A 12918-nucleotide genomic window follows, 5' to 3' on the forward strand; every position below is an offset into this window, starting at 1 on the left:
GAAAGAAAAGGCATCAATTTGGCAAAGAGAAGATAAACTCTCTCTTTGCAGATGACATGATACTTCATGTGGAAAACCCAAAAGACTCCACCCCCAAAATTACTAGAACTCATACAGCAATTCAACAATGTGGCAGGATACAAAAATCAATGCACACAAATCAGTTGCTTTCCTATACACTAACAATGCAACTGAAGAAAGAGAAATTAAGGAATATAGTCCATTTATAATAGCACCTAAAACCATAAGATACCTAGGAATAAACCTAACCAAAGAGGTGAAGGATCTATACTCTAAAAACTACAGAATACTTATGAAAGAAATTGAGGAAGACACAGAGAGATGGAAAAACATTCCATGCTCATGGATTGGAAGAATAAATATGGTGAAAATGTCTATGCTGCCCAGAGCAATCTACACTTTCAATGGAATTCCTATCAAAATAGCATTGACATTTTTCACAGAGCTGGAGCAAACAATCTTAAAATTTGTATGGAACCAGAAAAGACCCCAAATTGCCAAAGGAATGTTGAAAAAGAAAAACAAAGCTGGGGGCATCACAATGCCTGACTTCAAGCAATATTACAAAGCTGTGATCACCAAGACAGCATGGTATTTGCACAAAAACAGACACATAGATCAATGGAATAGATAGAGATTGCAGAAATGGACCCTCGACTCTATGGTCAACTAATGTTCGACAAAGCAGGAAAAAACATCTCGTGGAAAAAAAAGACAGTCTCTTCAGTAAATGGTGCTGAGAAAATTGGACAGCCACATGCAGAAGAATGAAACTCAACCATTCTCTTACACCATACACAAATATAAACTCAAAATGGATGAAAGACCTAAATGTGAGACAGGAATCTGTCAAAATTGTAGAGGAAACATAGGCAGTAACCCCTTTGACATCAGCCACAGCAACTTCTTTGAAAATACATCTCTATAGGCAAGGGAAACAAAAGTAAAAATGAATTTTGGGGACTTCATCAAGATAAAAGCTTCTGCACAGAAAACAGTCAACAAAACAAAGAGGCAACCCATGGAATGGGAGAAGATATTTGCAAATGACATTACAGATAAAGGGTAGTGTCCAAATCTATAAAGAATTTCTCAAACTCAACACACAAAAAACAAATAATTCAGTCAAGAAATGGGCAGAAGACATGAACAGACAGTTCTCCAAAGAAGACATAAAAATGGTTAACAGACATTGAAAAAATGTTCAACATCATTAGCTATCAGGGAAATACAAATCAAAACCACATTGAGATACCACCTTACGCCAGTTAGAATGGCAAAAATGGACAAGGCAAGAAACAACAAATGTTGGAGAGGATGTGGAGAAAGGGAAACCCTCTTACACTGTTGGTAGGAATGCAAGTTGGTACACCCACTTTGGAAAACTGTGTGGAGGTTCCTCAAGATGTTAAAAATAGAGCTACTCTATGATCCAGCAATCGCACTACTAGGTATTTACCCCAAAGATACAGATGTAGTGAAAAGAAGGGCCATTTGCACCCCAATGTTCATAGCAGTTCATAGCACATGCACCCCAATGTTCATAGCAGCAATGTCCACAATACCCAAACTGTGGAAGGAGCCGAGATGCCCTTCAACACATGAATGGATAAAGAAGATGTTGTGCATATATACAATGGAATATTACTCAGCCATCAGAAAGGATGAATACCCACTATTTGCATTGACATGGATGGAACTGAAGGGGATTATGCTAAGTGAAATAAGTCAAGCAGAGGAAGACAATTATCAAATGGTTTCACTCATATGTGGAACATAAGGAATAGCACAGAGGACCGTAGGGGAAGGGAGGGAAAACTGAAGGGGGAGAAATCAGAGAGGGAGACAAACCATGAGAGACTCTGGGCTCTGGGGAAAAAACTGAGGGTTACAAAAGGTAAGGGGCTGGGGGAATGTGGTAATTGTGTGACAGGCATTAAGGAGGGCATGTGTTGTGATGAGCACTGAATGACATATGCAATAATGAATCATTGAGCACTACATCAAAAACTAATGATGTACTATATGTTGGCTAACTGAACATAATTTTTAAAAAAAATCCAGAGTAGCCATACTTACATCAGACAAACAAGGTTTTAAACCAAAGACTATAACAAGAGATGAGACAGGGCATTATATCATAATTAAGGGGTCATCAAGAAGATCTAACAAGTGTAAATATTTATTCCCCCAATGTGGGAGCACCCAAATGAATGAAATCAGTAAATAAAAAACATAAGGAAACTCACTGATAATAATACAGTTATAGTAGGGGACTTTAATGCCCTACTTACAGCAATGGACAGATCATCTAAGCAGAAAACCAACAAGAAAAAAATGGCTTTAAATGACACACTGAACCACATGGACTTAACAGACATATTCAGAACATTTCATCCTCAAGCAGCAGAATACACATTCTTTTCCTTTTTTTAAGGTTTATTTATTCGTTTTAGAGAAAGATAGAGCATGTAGGGGGAAGGGGCAGATGAAGTAGGAGAGAGAGAATCTCAAGCAGACTCCCTGCTGAGTGCAGAGCCCAACATGGGGCTCCATTCCACGACCCTGACATGATGACCTGAGCCAAAAATCAAGAGTCTACGTCCTAACCAATTGAGCCAACCATGTGTCCCTACGCATTCTTTTCTAGTGCACATGGAATATTCTCCAGAATATATCACATACTAGGTCACAAATCAGCCCTCAACAAATACAAAAAGACTGAGATCATGCTGTACATATTATCAGACCACAGAACTACAAATCTTGAAGTCAACCATAAGAAAAAATTTGGAAAGACCACAAATACATGGAGGTTAAAGAAGATCCTACTAAAGGCTGAATATGGGAAACAGGGTGTGGCCAGAAAGGGGGCTGCCCCCTCACCCATCATGCAACACATGTTCATGGGGAACCTGGTGCTAAACCATTTGTAGACAACCTGCTTCTGGATCCGGGTTTTGTATGTAGCAAGGCAGTTCCCATGCTGTGATCTATTGAAAGTCAGGCCCTCAAACAAAGGTTTGTAAAAGAAGAGGGAAAAAAAAGGAAAAAGGAAAAAAAGAATGAACGGGTTAACCAGGAAATTAAAGAAGAAATGAAAAAAATACATGGAAGAAAATAAAAATGAAAACACAACAGTCCAAGCCTTTCAGATGTAGCAAAGACAGTCATAAAAGGGAAGTATATTGCAGTACAGGCCCACCTCAAGAAGCAAGAAAAGTCTCAAATACACAACTTTACCTCACACCTAAAGGAGCTAGACAAGGAACAAATAAAGTGTAAAGCCAGCAGAAGAAGGGAAATATAAAGAGTAGAGCAGATCAATGATATAGAAATTAAAAAAAAAAAAACAGAACAATCAGCAGGAGCTGGTTCTTTGAAAGAATTAATAAAATTGAGAAGCCCCTAGCCAGACTTATGAAAAAAAAAAAAAGAGGAAGGACCCAAATAGATAAAATCGTGAATGAAAGAAAAGAGATCACAGCCAACACCACAGAAATACAATTTTAAGAGAATACTATGAAAAAGTATATGCCAAGAAACTGGGCAATAGGGAAGAAATGGACAAATTCCTAGACACCTACAAGCTACCAAAACTGAAACAGGAATAAATAGAAAATTTGAACAGACCTATAACCAGCAAAGACATTGAATCAGTAATCAAAAATCTCCCAACAAACAATAGTCTACGGCCGGATGGTTTTCCAGAAGAATTCTACCAAACCTTTAAAGAAGCAATACCTATTCTTCTGAAAAAGTTCCAAAAAATAGAAATGGAAGGAAAACTTCCAAACTCATTCTACAAAGCCAGCATTAACTTGATTCCAAAACCAGACAAAGACCCCACTAAAAAGGAGAATTACAGGCCAATGTCTCTGATGAACATGGATGCAAAAATTCTCAATAAAATATTAGCAAATCGAATTCAACAGTACATTTTTAAAAGATTTGATTGATTGATGATTGATTGATTGATTTGAGAGAGACAGCACAAGCAGGGGGTGGGGCAGAGGGAGAAGCAGACTCCCTGCTGAACAGGGAGCCAGGGCTTGATTCCAGGACTCCACAATCATGACCTGAACCAAAGGCAGATGTTTAACAAACTGAGCCACCTAGGTGCCCCAAGAATTCAACAGTACATTAAAAGAATTATTCACCATGATCAAGTGGAATTTATTTCTGGGATCCTGGGGTGGTTCAACATTTGCAAATCAACCAATGTGACACACCACATTAATAAGAGAAAGAATAAGAACCATATGATCCTGCCAATAGATGCAGAAAAAGCATTTGACAAAATACAGCATCCTTTCTTGATTAAAACCCTCAACAAAGTAGGGATAGAGGGAACATACCTCAACATGATAAAGGCCATATACAAAAACCCACATCTATGTTATCCTCAATGGGGAAAAACTGAGAGCCTTTCCCCAACAGTCATGAGCAAGACAAGGGTGTACACTCTCACCGTTACTATTTAGCATAGTACTGGAAGTCTTAGCCTCAGCAACCAGATAACAAAAAGAAATCAAAAGCATCCAAATTGGCAAGGAAGAAGTCAAACTTTCACTATTTGCAGACGACATGATATTCTATGTAGAAAACCCAAAAGACTCCACCAAAAAAAAAAAAAAAAAAGTGCTAGAACTCATACATGAATTCAGCAAAGTTGCAGGATATAAATCAATGTGCAGAAATCTGTTGCATTTCTATACACCAATAATGAAAACAGCAGAAAAAGAAATCAAAGAATTGATCTCATTTGCAATTGCACCAAAAACCATAAGATACCTAGGAATAAACCTAACTAAAGAGGTAAAAGATTTGTATTCTGAAAACTACAGAATGCTTATGAATGAAACTGAAGAGGACACAAAAACATGGAAAAACATTCCATGCTCATGGATTGGGAGAACAAACATTGTTAAAAATTTCTATACTACCCAAAGCAATCCACAGATTTAATGCAATCCCTATCAAAATACCATCAGCATTTTTCACAGAGCTAGAACAAACAATCCTAAAATTTGTACAGAACCACAAAAGACCCTCAATACCCAAAGATTTTCTGAAAAAGAAAAACGAAACTGGAGGCATCACGATTCTGAATTTCAAGCTCTATTACAAAGCTGCAGTCATCAAGACAGTATGGTACTGGCACAAAAACAGACACATAGATCAATGCAACAGAATAGACAACCTAGAAGTAAACCCACAATCATATGGCCAATTAATCTTCAACAAAGCAAGAAATAATATGTAATGGGGAAAAGACAGTTTCTTCAACAAATGGTGTTGGGAAAACTGGTCAGCTACATGCAGAAGAATGAAACTAGATGACTTCTTTATGCCATACACAGAACAAATTCAAAATGGATTAAAGACCTACATTTGAGACCTAAAACCATAAAAATCCCACAAGAGAACGCAGGCAGTAATGTCTCTGACATCAGCTAAAGGAACATTTTTCTAGATATATCTCTTGAGGCAAAGGAAATAAAAGTAAAAATAAACTATCAGGACTACATAAAAATAAAACCTTTTGCCCAGCAAAGGAAACAATCAACAAAACTAAAAGGCAACCTAGAGAATGGGAGAAGATATTTGTAAATATCCTTGTAAATATCTTTCTTTTTCAAAGAAGACATCCAGACAGCTAACAGACATATGAAAGATGTCCAACATTACTCATCATTAGAGAAATAAAAATCAAAACTACAATGAGATATCACCTCACATCTGTCAGAATGGCTAAATCAACAACACAAGAAACCACAAGTGTTGGTGATGCTGTAGACAAAGGGGAACCTTTCGGCACTGTTGGTGGGAATGTAAACTGGTGCAACCACTCAGGAAAACAGTATGGAGTTTCCTCAAAAAGTTAAAAATAGAACTACCCTATGATTCAGTGATCACATTACTAGTTATTTACCAAAAAAATACAAAAACACTAATTCAAAGGGATACACACACCCCCAGTGTTTATAGCAACATTATTTAAAATAGACAAATTATGAAAGCAGCCCAAGTGTCCATCTATAGACGAATGGATAAAAAAGTAGTATATATACAATGTAATATTATTCAGCCATAAAAAAGAAAGAAATCTTGCCATTTGCAACAACATGGATGCAGCTAGAGAGTATATGCTAAATGAAATAAGTCAGTCAGAGAAAGATAAATACCATGTAATTTCACTCATATGTGGAATTTAAGAAACAAAACAAATGAACAAAGGGGGGAAAAGAGAGAGGGAGAGAGAGAAAGAAGAGACATAGACAAGCCAAGAAAAAGACTCTTAACTATTGAGACAAACTGATGGTTACCAGAGGGGAGAGGATTGAGGGGGTGGGTGAAATAGATGATGGGGATTACGGAGTACACTTGTCATGATGAGCACAGGATGATGTGTGGAATTGTTGAATCACTACATTGTACAAATGAAACTAATATAACACCGTATGTTAACTATACTGAAATTTTAAAAATATATTTCTAATAATAATAATAATAATAATAATAATAATAAAGAATTCTCAAAACTCAACAGTAAGAAAAATTGAAAAATTAAACAAATACCAAATGAGAAAAAGTGCAAAGACAAGAAGAATCACTTCACTTAGGAGGATATACAGATAGTAAATGACCACATGAGAAAATGTTCAACATCATTAGCCATTAGGGAAATGCAAATTAAAACTATAATGACATATCACTACACACTTATTGAGAACAGCTAAAATGAAAAAAATAGAGACAACAGCAAATGCTGACAGAGGATGTAGAGACTGGACCTCTCACACAGTGCTAGTGGGAATATAACACAGTATAGACCTTCTAGAAAGCAGTTTGACAGTTTCTTAAAACGTAACCATACAACCTAGCAATTAACCTAGCAATTGTCCTCCTGGACATTTATCCCAGCAGATAAATGAAACATATGTTCACACAAAAACCTGTACATGAATGTTCTCAGCAGCTCTATCCATAATCGTCCAAAACTGGAAAAGTTTGTCAATGGATGAGTGGTTAGCCGAACTATAGTACATCTATACCATGGAATCCTCCTTACCCTTAGAAAGGCACAACTAGTGATATGTGCAACAACTTGCATGGATCTACAGAGTGAAAGCACCGTGGGGAAAAAAAAAAAAGGCAAAACCCAAAAGGTTATACCCTGTATGATTCCCTATGCACAGCATTTTTGAAATAACAAAGTTACAGAGATGGAGAACAGATTAGCGGTTGCTCGGGGTGAAGCAGGTGGTGCAGGCAGAAGGGCTGTGGGTGTGGCTGCAAAAGGGCTACATGAGGGGGGTCCTTGCAGTGATGGAAATTCTATCTTGACTGTGTCGATATGAATATCCTGGTTGTGATATTGTACCATAATTTTGCAAGATGTTACCATTGGAGGCAACTGGGTAAAAGAAACATGTAAATCTACCTCAGAATAAAAAATTTAATCTTTCTTCACAGAGTTTTCCAGCCACTACCCAATTTTTCTCCTGCCCTTTATAGCACAACTTCTCAAAAACACTGTATTCACTTCCCCTTTCTTTCTTTCTTGAACCCGCTTCAACCAACCTCATGTCCCCTCAACCTGATGGGAAACAATCTAGTCAGGGCCACCTCTGATAACATAGAAGCTCTGGCCCTTTCTCGGGTTCTCAGCAGCCTTCCCTGCACAGCCTTCTCTTTAAGTCTCAGGGCTCACTGAGGCTCTAGCTCTTCCTCATTCTCCTTTGCTGGCTCCTTCCACTCTTCCCAGCCTCTACCCTAGACCCACCCTCCCTGGAAGATCTCAGTCTACGCTTTAAATACTGGCCACTCTCTGAAGATGTCTATCTTTTGACCCAGCTAGCTCTGAGCTGAGTCTTCCACCCATGGTGAACTCTGTGCCCTGGCTCAGCACTGCCCAGTCCTCTGCTCTTGTTCAGCCAGTTCCCCGGCCACCTTCTCAGGGTCACAAAGGGCTCTGCTCACCCAGAGGTCTTTTTCTCTTACCTTTCTGATCCATTTCTTCTAAGCATATCTCAAATCCTGCTGCTTGCACCTCATCATTAATTTTCCCGCAGGTGGCTGGAACACTCCAGTCCCACAGTCTGTCCTCTGGGGGAACCCCAACACCCCAGCCCATGGACCACTCTCTCAGAACACCTTCCAACACTCCAGCCCACAATCTGTCCTCTGAGGACCCCAACCCATCCTCTAGAAATGCCCCCCCCCCCGAGTATCCCAGGCCACAGCCCATCCTCTGGGAAGACTCTCCCAACATTGTAGCCCATGGACTAACCTCTGGGAACACCCCCAGCACCCCACTCTGTGGCTGTACTTTTCTGGGACCCACAGTCTCAGCCTGGCCTCTCCCCACTGAGCCCAATATGTCTGACTTGCAGAGAGATGCCTGGGGCTCACCCCTAAAGATTCCACAGAGCCTGCCCTGAGCATTGGGCTGAGCTCAGACTGGGACAGATGCAGTCAGCAGAGGAGCTGCACCCCCTGAGACCCTGGATGCAGTTGTGTCCTAAGCAGGGACAGAGGTGGGAGAGCCACTATGTGAGGTCTGAGTGGTAACACAAGGGCAGGGCCCCTCTGCCAGCCCAGCCTCCTCCATGTCTGAGCCCAGGCCTTTCCTTCTGAGAAAGATTCATACCAAAAGGACCAAATTGCCACCAATGTTTAGAAAAATATAGATATTATGGCTGACATTTCAAACCCCGTGGAATACTCCTGTCTTCCCACCTGGTCCTGAATGTGTCTGTCCTCTGGCTCTGCTTCCTTCCCCAGCAGTCTTGTAGCAGCACTTTCCCATCCCTCCAGGTCCTACAAGACCTACCTAGGCCCCTCCTGCCAAGGGCTTGGTCTGTCCTGCCACAGACTTGACACCCTACCCATGCCTTCCCTGGAGGCATAGCTGAAGCTCACCAACCCTGCGTCAGTCATGCTGTTTCGCCTTGCTGCTCCTCCTGCAAATGTGCCCACAGCACGGGGAGGAGCTCATTGGGAGGAGAGGTCTGGGTTCAAGGGTGGCCAGAGGCCAGGACTCAGTGCACAAGGGGAACAGGCTCCAACATCTGCCCCTACTGAGGAGGGAATGGAATTCTGCCTTTGGGCCCTTCTCAACGTGGTCCAGCAGTTGTTGTTAGTTGCTCTGACCTGAGGGTATGACTAGACAATTGAGGGGATGTAACAAAGGGGGGAGATCTGTGAGCTGTGTTCCCAGATGGTACAGCCAAGCTTGGGCACCCTCAGCCCCTTCTGATAGCTCTTGACAGCAGAACTTGGCTGGGGTTTTGCAGGCAGCTAGAGTTTGCTGACATTATGGAGCAGAGCTCAGGTTTGGTGCAAATGGGCTGGAGGCATGAGGGACAGGAAGCATGAGTACGACAGGGGTCCCAGGAACCTGCTCTCGGTGCCCCTCAGTCCAGCAAGCTGCACCTAAACAACTGTCTTTTCGGCACACTGCAATGCCTCCTGTCCTGAGGATTCGGTACCGTTCCCTGCACAGGCATGCCAATTTGGAATACGGTACCTTCATAAATTTTAAGGACGCTTTCCTTCAGGTTCTTTAATCACTTGACATTATACAATAATGAAAAGAGAAGAAGAAAAAATGTATATTGGCTGCTGTGAGACTCTTAACAAGAAATCATTCCGCAGCTAATGGTTTCCTCTTGTGGATAGTCTAAGGTCCTAAGAAAACACTCCAGTCATCCAATGTTCCTTTCCACGTTAAGCACTACCCACATCCAAAGCTTCACAGTCAGTTCAGAGCTGTTCAGGGGGCGGTGCCTCCAGGGGTGTGGCTGCCTCTGCAGGGTCTTGGCTCTGGGAGCTGGGTGCTCCTGCAGTAGGGTCTGTGTCTGCAGGGGCGTGGCCGTCTGTGGGGGCGTGGCTCGTCAGAGGTGTCTGAGTTCACTGCACTTTTTCTAGTAGATGAAGTCGGAAAAGGAGCAGGCACAGCCCCTAGCGGGTGGCCCCGGGGTTAGCCTCCTTCTCAGCTCGCCCCGCGAAAAGGCTCATGTGTCTCTGCAGTGAGTAGCACACTGCCCCACACCAGGCCAGCGCACACTCTGACCCTGTATCCCTTCAGACGGGATTTGCAACATGTGAACTTGGGTAGAAGCTTCTAGCATTGTTTGCCCATTTATGCTCTCCTTTTAAATAGTCTCCTAGCCTGTGACGAGAGTTGCCCTTCCTGTGCTGCGCCCAGGGAAGGTAACAAGTGGGTTGTGCTCAAAAGCACGCCCACGAGGCCTCCAGGGGCAGTGCCACCCTGCTGCAGTCTGGAAGTGGGCCGCCCACGACTGCCCCCGCCTTGCGCCAGGCCCTGCCGCCAGCCCCCATTGGAGGGAAAGGCCGTCTCTTCTACCTGCACTTCAGGCTGCTCCCCTTATTCCTGTGTTGCTGTGTTGTTGACTTTCGTCCAACCTGCAAACCAGTTTGAAACCGTCCTTTGCCCCTCAAAAAACAGACTTGCCCTGGGGCGAGTCCTCACTACCGTCTCCCATGGAGCGTGCCTCCTGCTTCGCAGGGCACATCCGGCTGGGGCACCGAAACCACAGCAGTGCGGCACCACCGAGTGGCCGGAGAAGTCGGGCCCCACCGCGTGCAGGACTGGGTCACTCAGGCAGCACCAGTGCCCAGTGCGTGGGCGACTGTGTGGAAGAACCCGCTCCCCAAGGGTGCGTCAGGGGGCATCCCAGGACGCACAGTAAAAGTGCCTCGGCAAGGTGGTGCAGCCGCCCACAGGAGCTAAGCAGAGAGACCTGGTCTGTGGGGGCTCTTCTACCTCCAATACACAGGGAAGAGGGAGAACTTGTGGAGCCGCACAACCGCTCACCCGTCCTCTGCAGGCCACCTCCTCTGAGCCACTACGTTATCCTTCCCTTTCTCTGGCCTTACATGTCTCCACTGCAGGCCCAACCTCTCCCCACAGCACCCCAACCCTCCCCCCAACCCCACCCTCTCCCCCACACCCTGGAGTTAAAAGGCTCTACTCCTCTTCCCTTTCCCAAGAGGCTTAGATCTCTCTGGTGGACAGGTGATGTCCCCAAGCTCCCCTCTGCAGCTAGGTCACTATGTGCAGCTGCCTTCTTGTCTCCCCTGGTGTCTCAAAAGTGCTCACAAACCCGGAGCCTGAGGGCTGTCCTCACCCTGCAGACCCTTTACCTATGACGTGCCCCTGGACCCTGGCTGCACCCTCTCTCAGTGGGCAGGACTCAGCTAGCTACCACCCAATCCAGTGGTCTTTCCAAAATACACATCAGATCATATGTCCTCTGGCATAGAACCCTTCCCAGGTGTCCCAGGCGTAGGCACCGCTGCAATCTCCAGCCAGGGCTCTCCTTTCCTCCATAATTCCTGATGTTCCTCAGACCTCAGCTAACTTCAAAGAGGTCATGAACTTCTCAAAGAACAAAACCAGTATCAGTATTTGCTTTTCATCAGTATAATAAAATTTATGTTCCTAAATCACTTCCACTTTACATCTGGTGTGAACTGTACTCAAAAGTTTTTAAATTAAATTGCATAACAAGCAGTTTTTGTGCAGTACTTTACAGTTTATCTAGAGCTTTCACCTGCTGTTTTTAATGAGATTTAATCCTCATTAGCAATTATGAGAGTTGGTATCACCAGGAGCATTCAAGCTCCCAGCCCACAAGTCCTGCCCCAGGAGCCTGGACACAGACCCCATGCCACCCCTATAAGCAAACCTCAGGAATGGGAGATCCTAGGCGGTTTAGGTTACAGTGGACTGCCTTGTATTCAGGAGATAACAACTGCCCACAACTGTAACAGCCTCCTGTTTGCTTTTCCTCACGATCACTGCACATTGTGGAGTTGTCACATCCCTAAGTCAGTGCCTGGGGGGTCACCTGGGGACTTCACAAGCAGTCCTGTGTGGTGGAATGCCAGGCACCTGCTGAACCCCTGGCCCAGATCTGGGTCTGTAAACACAAAAATGTCCACACACAGGGAAGCTTGTGCTTAATATCCATATCCTTGGAAGGAACTAGCAACATTAAATCCATTTACTCCGCTGTGTGTGGCCGCAGTGAAAAAAAGAGGCTCTGGGGGATTTAATGTTCCCCCCTGGTGCATTCCATTGCACAGAAACGCCTGACTAGCGCTCACGTGTGTGTGAAGCCAGCGGTGGGAGCAGATGCCGCCCTGCAGTTCAAGCAGAACATTCGCTGGCTGAATACGTCCAAACTCCACCCAATATCCCCATGGCCCACCCGGTTTGTCCTGGGAACCTGCCTCTTCGTGAGCTGCTCCCATCAAATCCAGAAAATGCTTGGGAGTGAGCGCCCCGTGCTCATACCAACTACTCATTTCCCCACAGACGAACTTTCCTTGCTCCATAAAGTAACAACTGAACACGGGATTATTAAAACCCTACCTGCTCCCCAGAACAGACAGGTTGGTTCCTCACCTCCTCTCTCCCCACTGGCCTGAAGACTTGATCTTTCTCAACAAAAGTGAAGTTGTAAAGTCCAAACTGATAGCTTCGGAACGCTGAGTGGAGAGCAATGCTCGAGAGCAAAGAGCAATGCTCCGAGAATGAAAAACTCTCTGCAGGCGCTGGACGTGGGCGGGGCGAGCCCCGCTCCTCGCCTCCCGGCCTGACCACGCCCACAGACGTCACCGCGAGCAACCCCTCCCCCCCACCCAGGGCAGCCCGCAGGACTGGGAGATGGGGGCTCCCTCACCCCAAGAGCTACAGGAGACTCAGGAAATGGAGACAAAGGGCTCTTGGTAAAAGGCCAGACCCTCTGAAAGCTGATAGTGTCTGCTCGCTGTGTCCATTACAGGGTCTAGTTTATAGAAGATAGCCAAGCGCCTGTGACAGGTTTTTCCCTATGAGCAGGAATGAGGAAAACGTCAACT

At 44.2% G+C, this 12918-nt stretch overlaps 1 protein-coding gene across 5 annotated transcripts in view; it reads right to left on the reverse strand.

The window, feature by feature from the left end:
• OCA2 (OCA2 melanosomal transmembrane protein) overlaps positions 1-12623 on the reverse strand; it is a 467353-nt gene extending 454730 nt beyond the window's left edge. For 3 of the 5 annotated variants that reach the window (XM_087856735.1, XM_045795322.2, XM_045795324.2), the window contains exon 1: positions 12431-12623. The gene's annotated coding sequence lies outside the window, so the exon portion shown is untranslated. The remainder of the gene's footprint in view (positions 1-12430) is intronic. The other 2 variants (XM_045795323.2, XM_045795325.2) reach the window with 1 other exon arrangement.
• Between the last annotated feature and the right edge of the window lie 295 nt (positions 12624-12918).

The sequence above is a fragment of the Ursus americanus genome, chromosome 28 (genome assembly GCF_024610735.1).
Source record: "Ursus americanus isolate L20-20 chromosome 28, mUrsAme1.1.p, whole genome shotgun sequence".
Lineage (NCBI taxonomy): Eukaryota > Metazoa > Chordata > Mammalia > Carnivora > Ursidae > Ursus > Ursus americanus.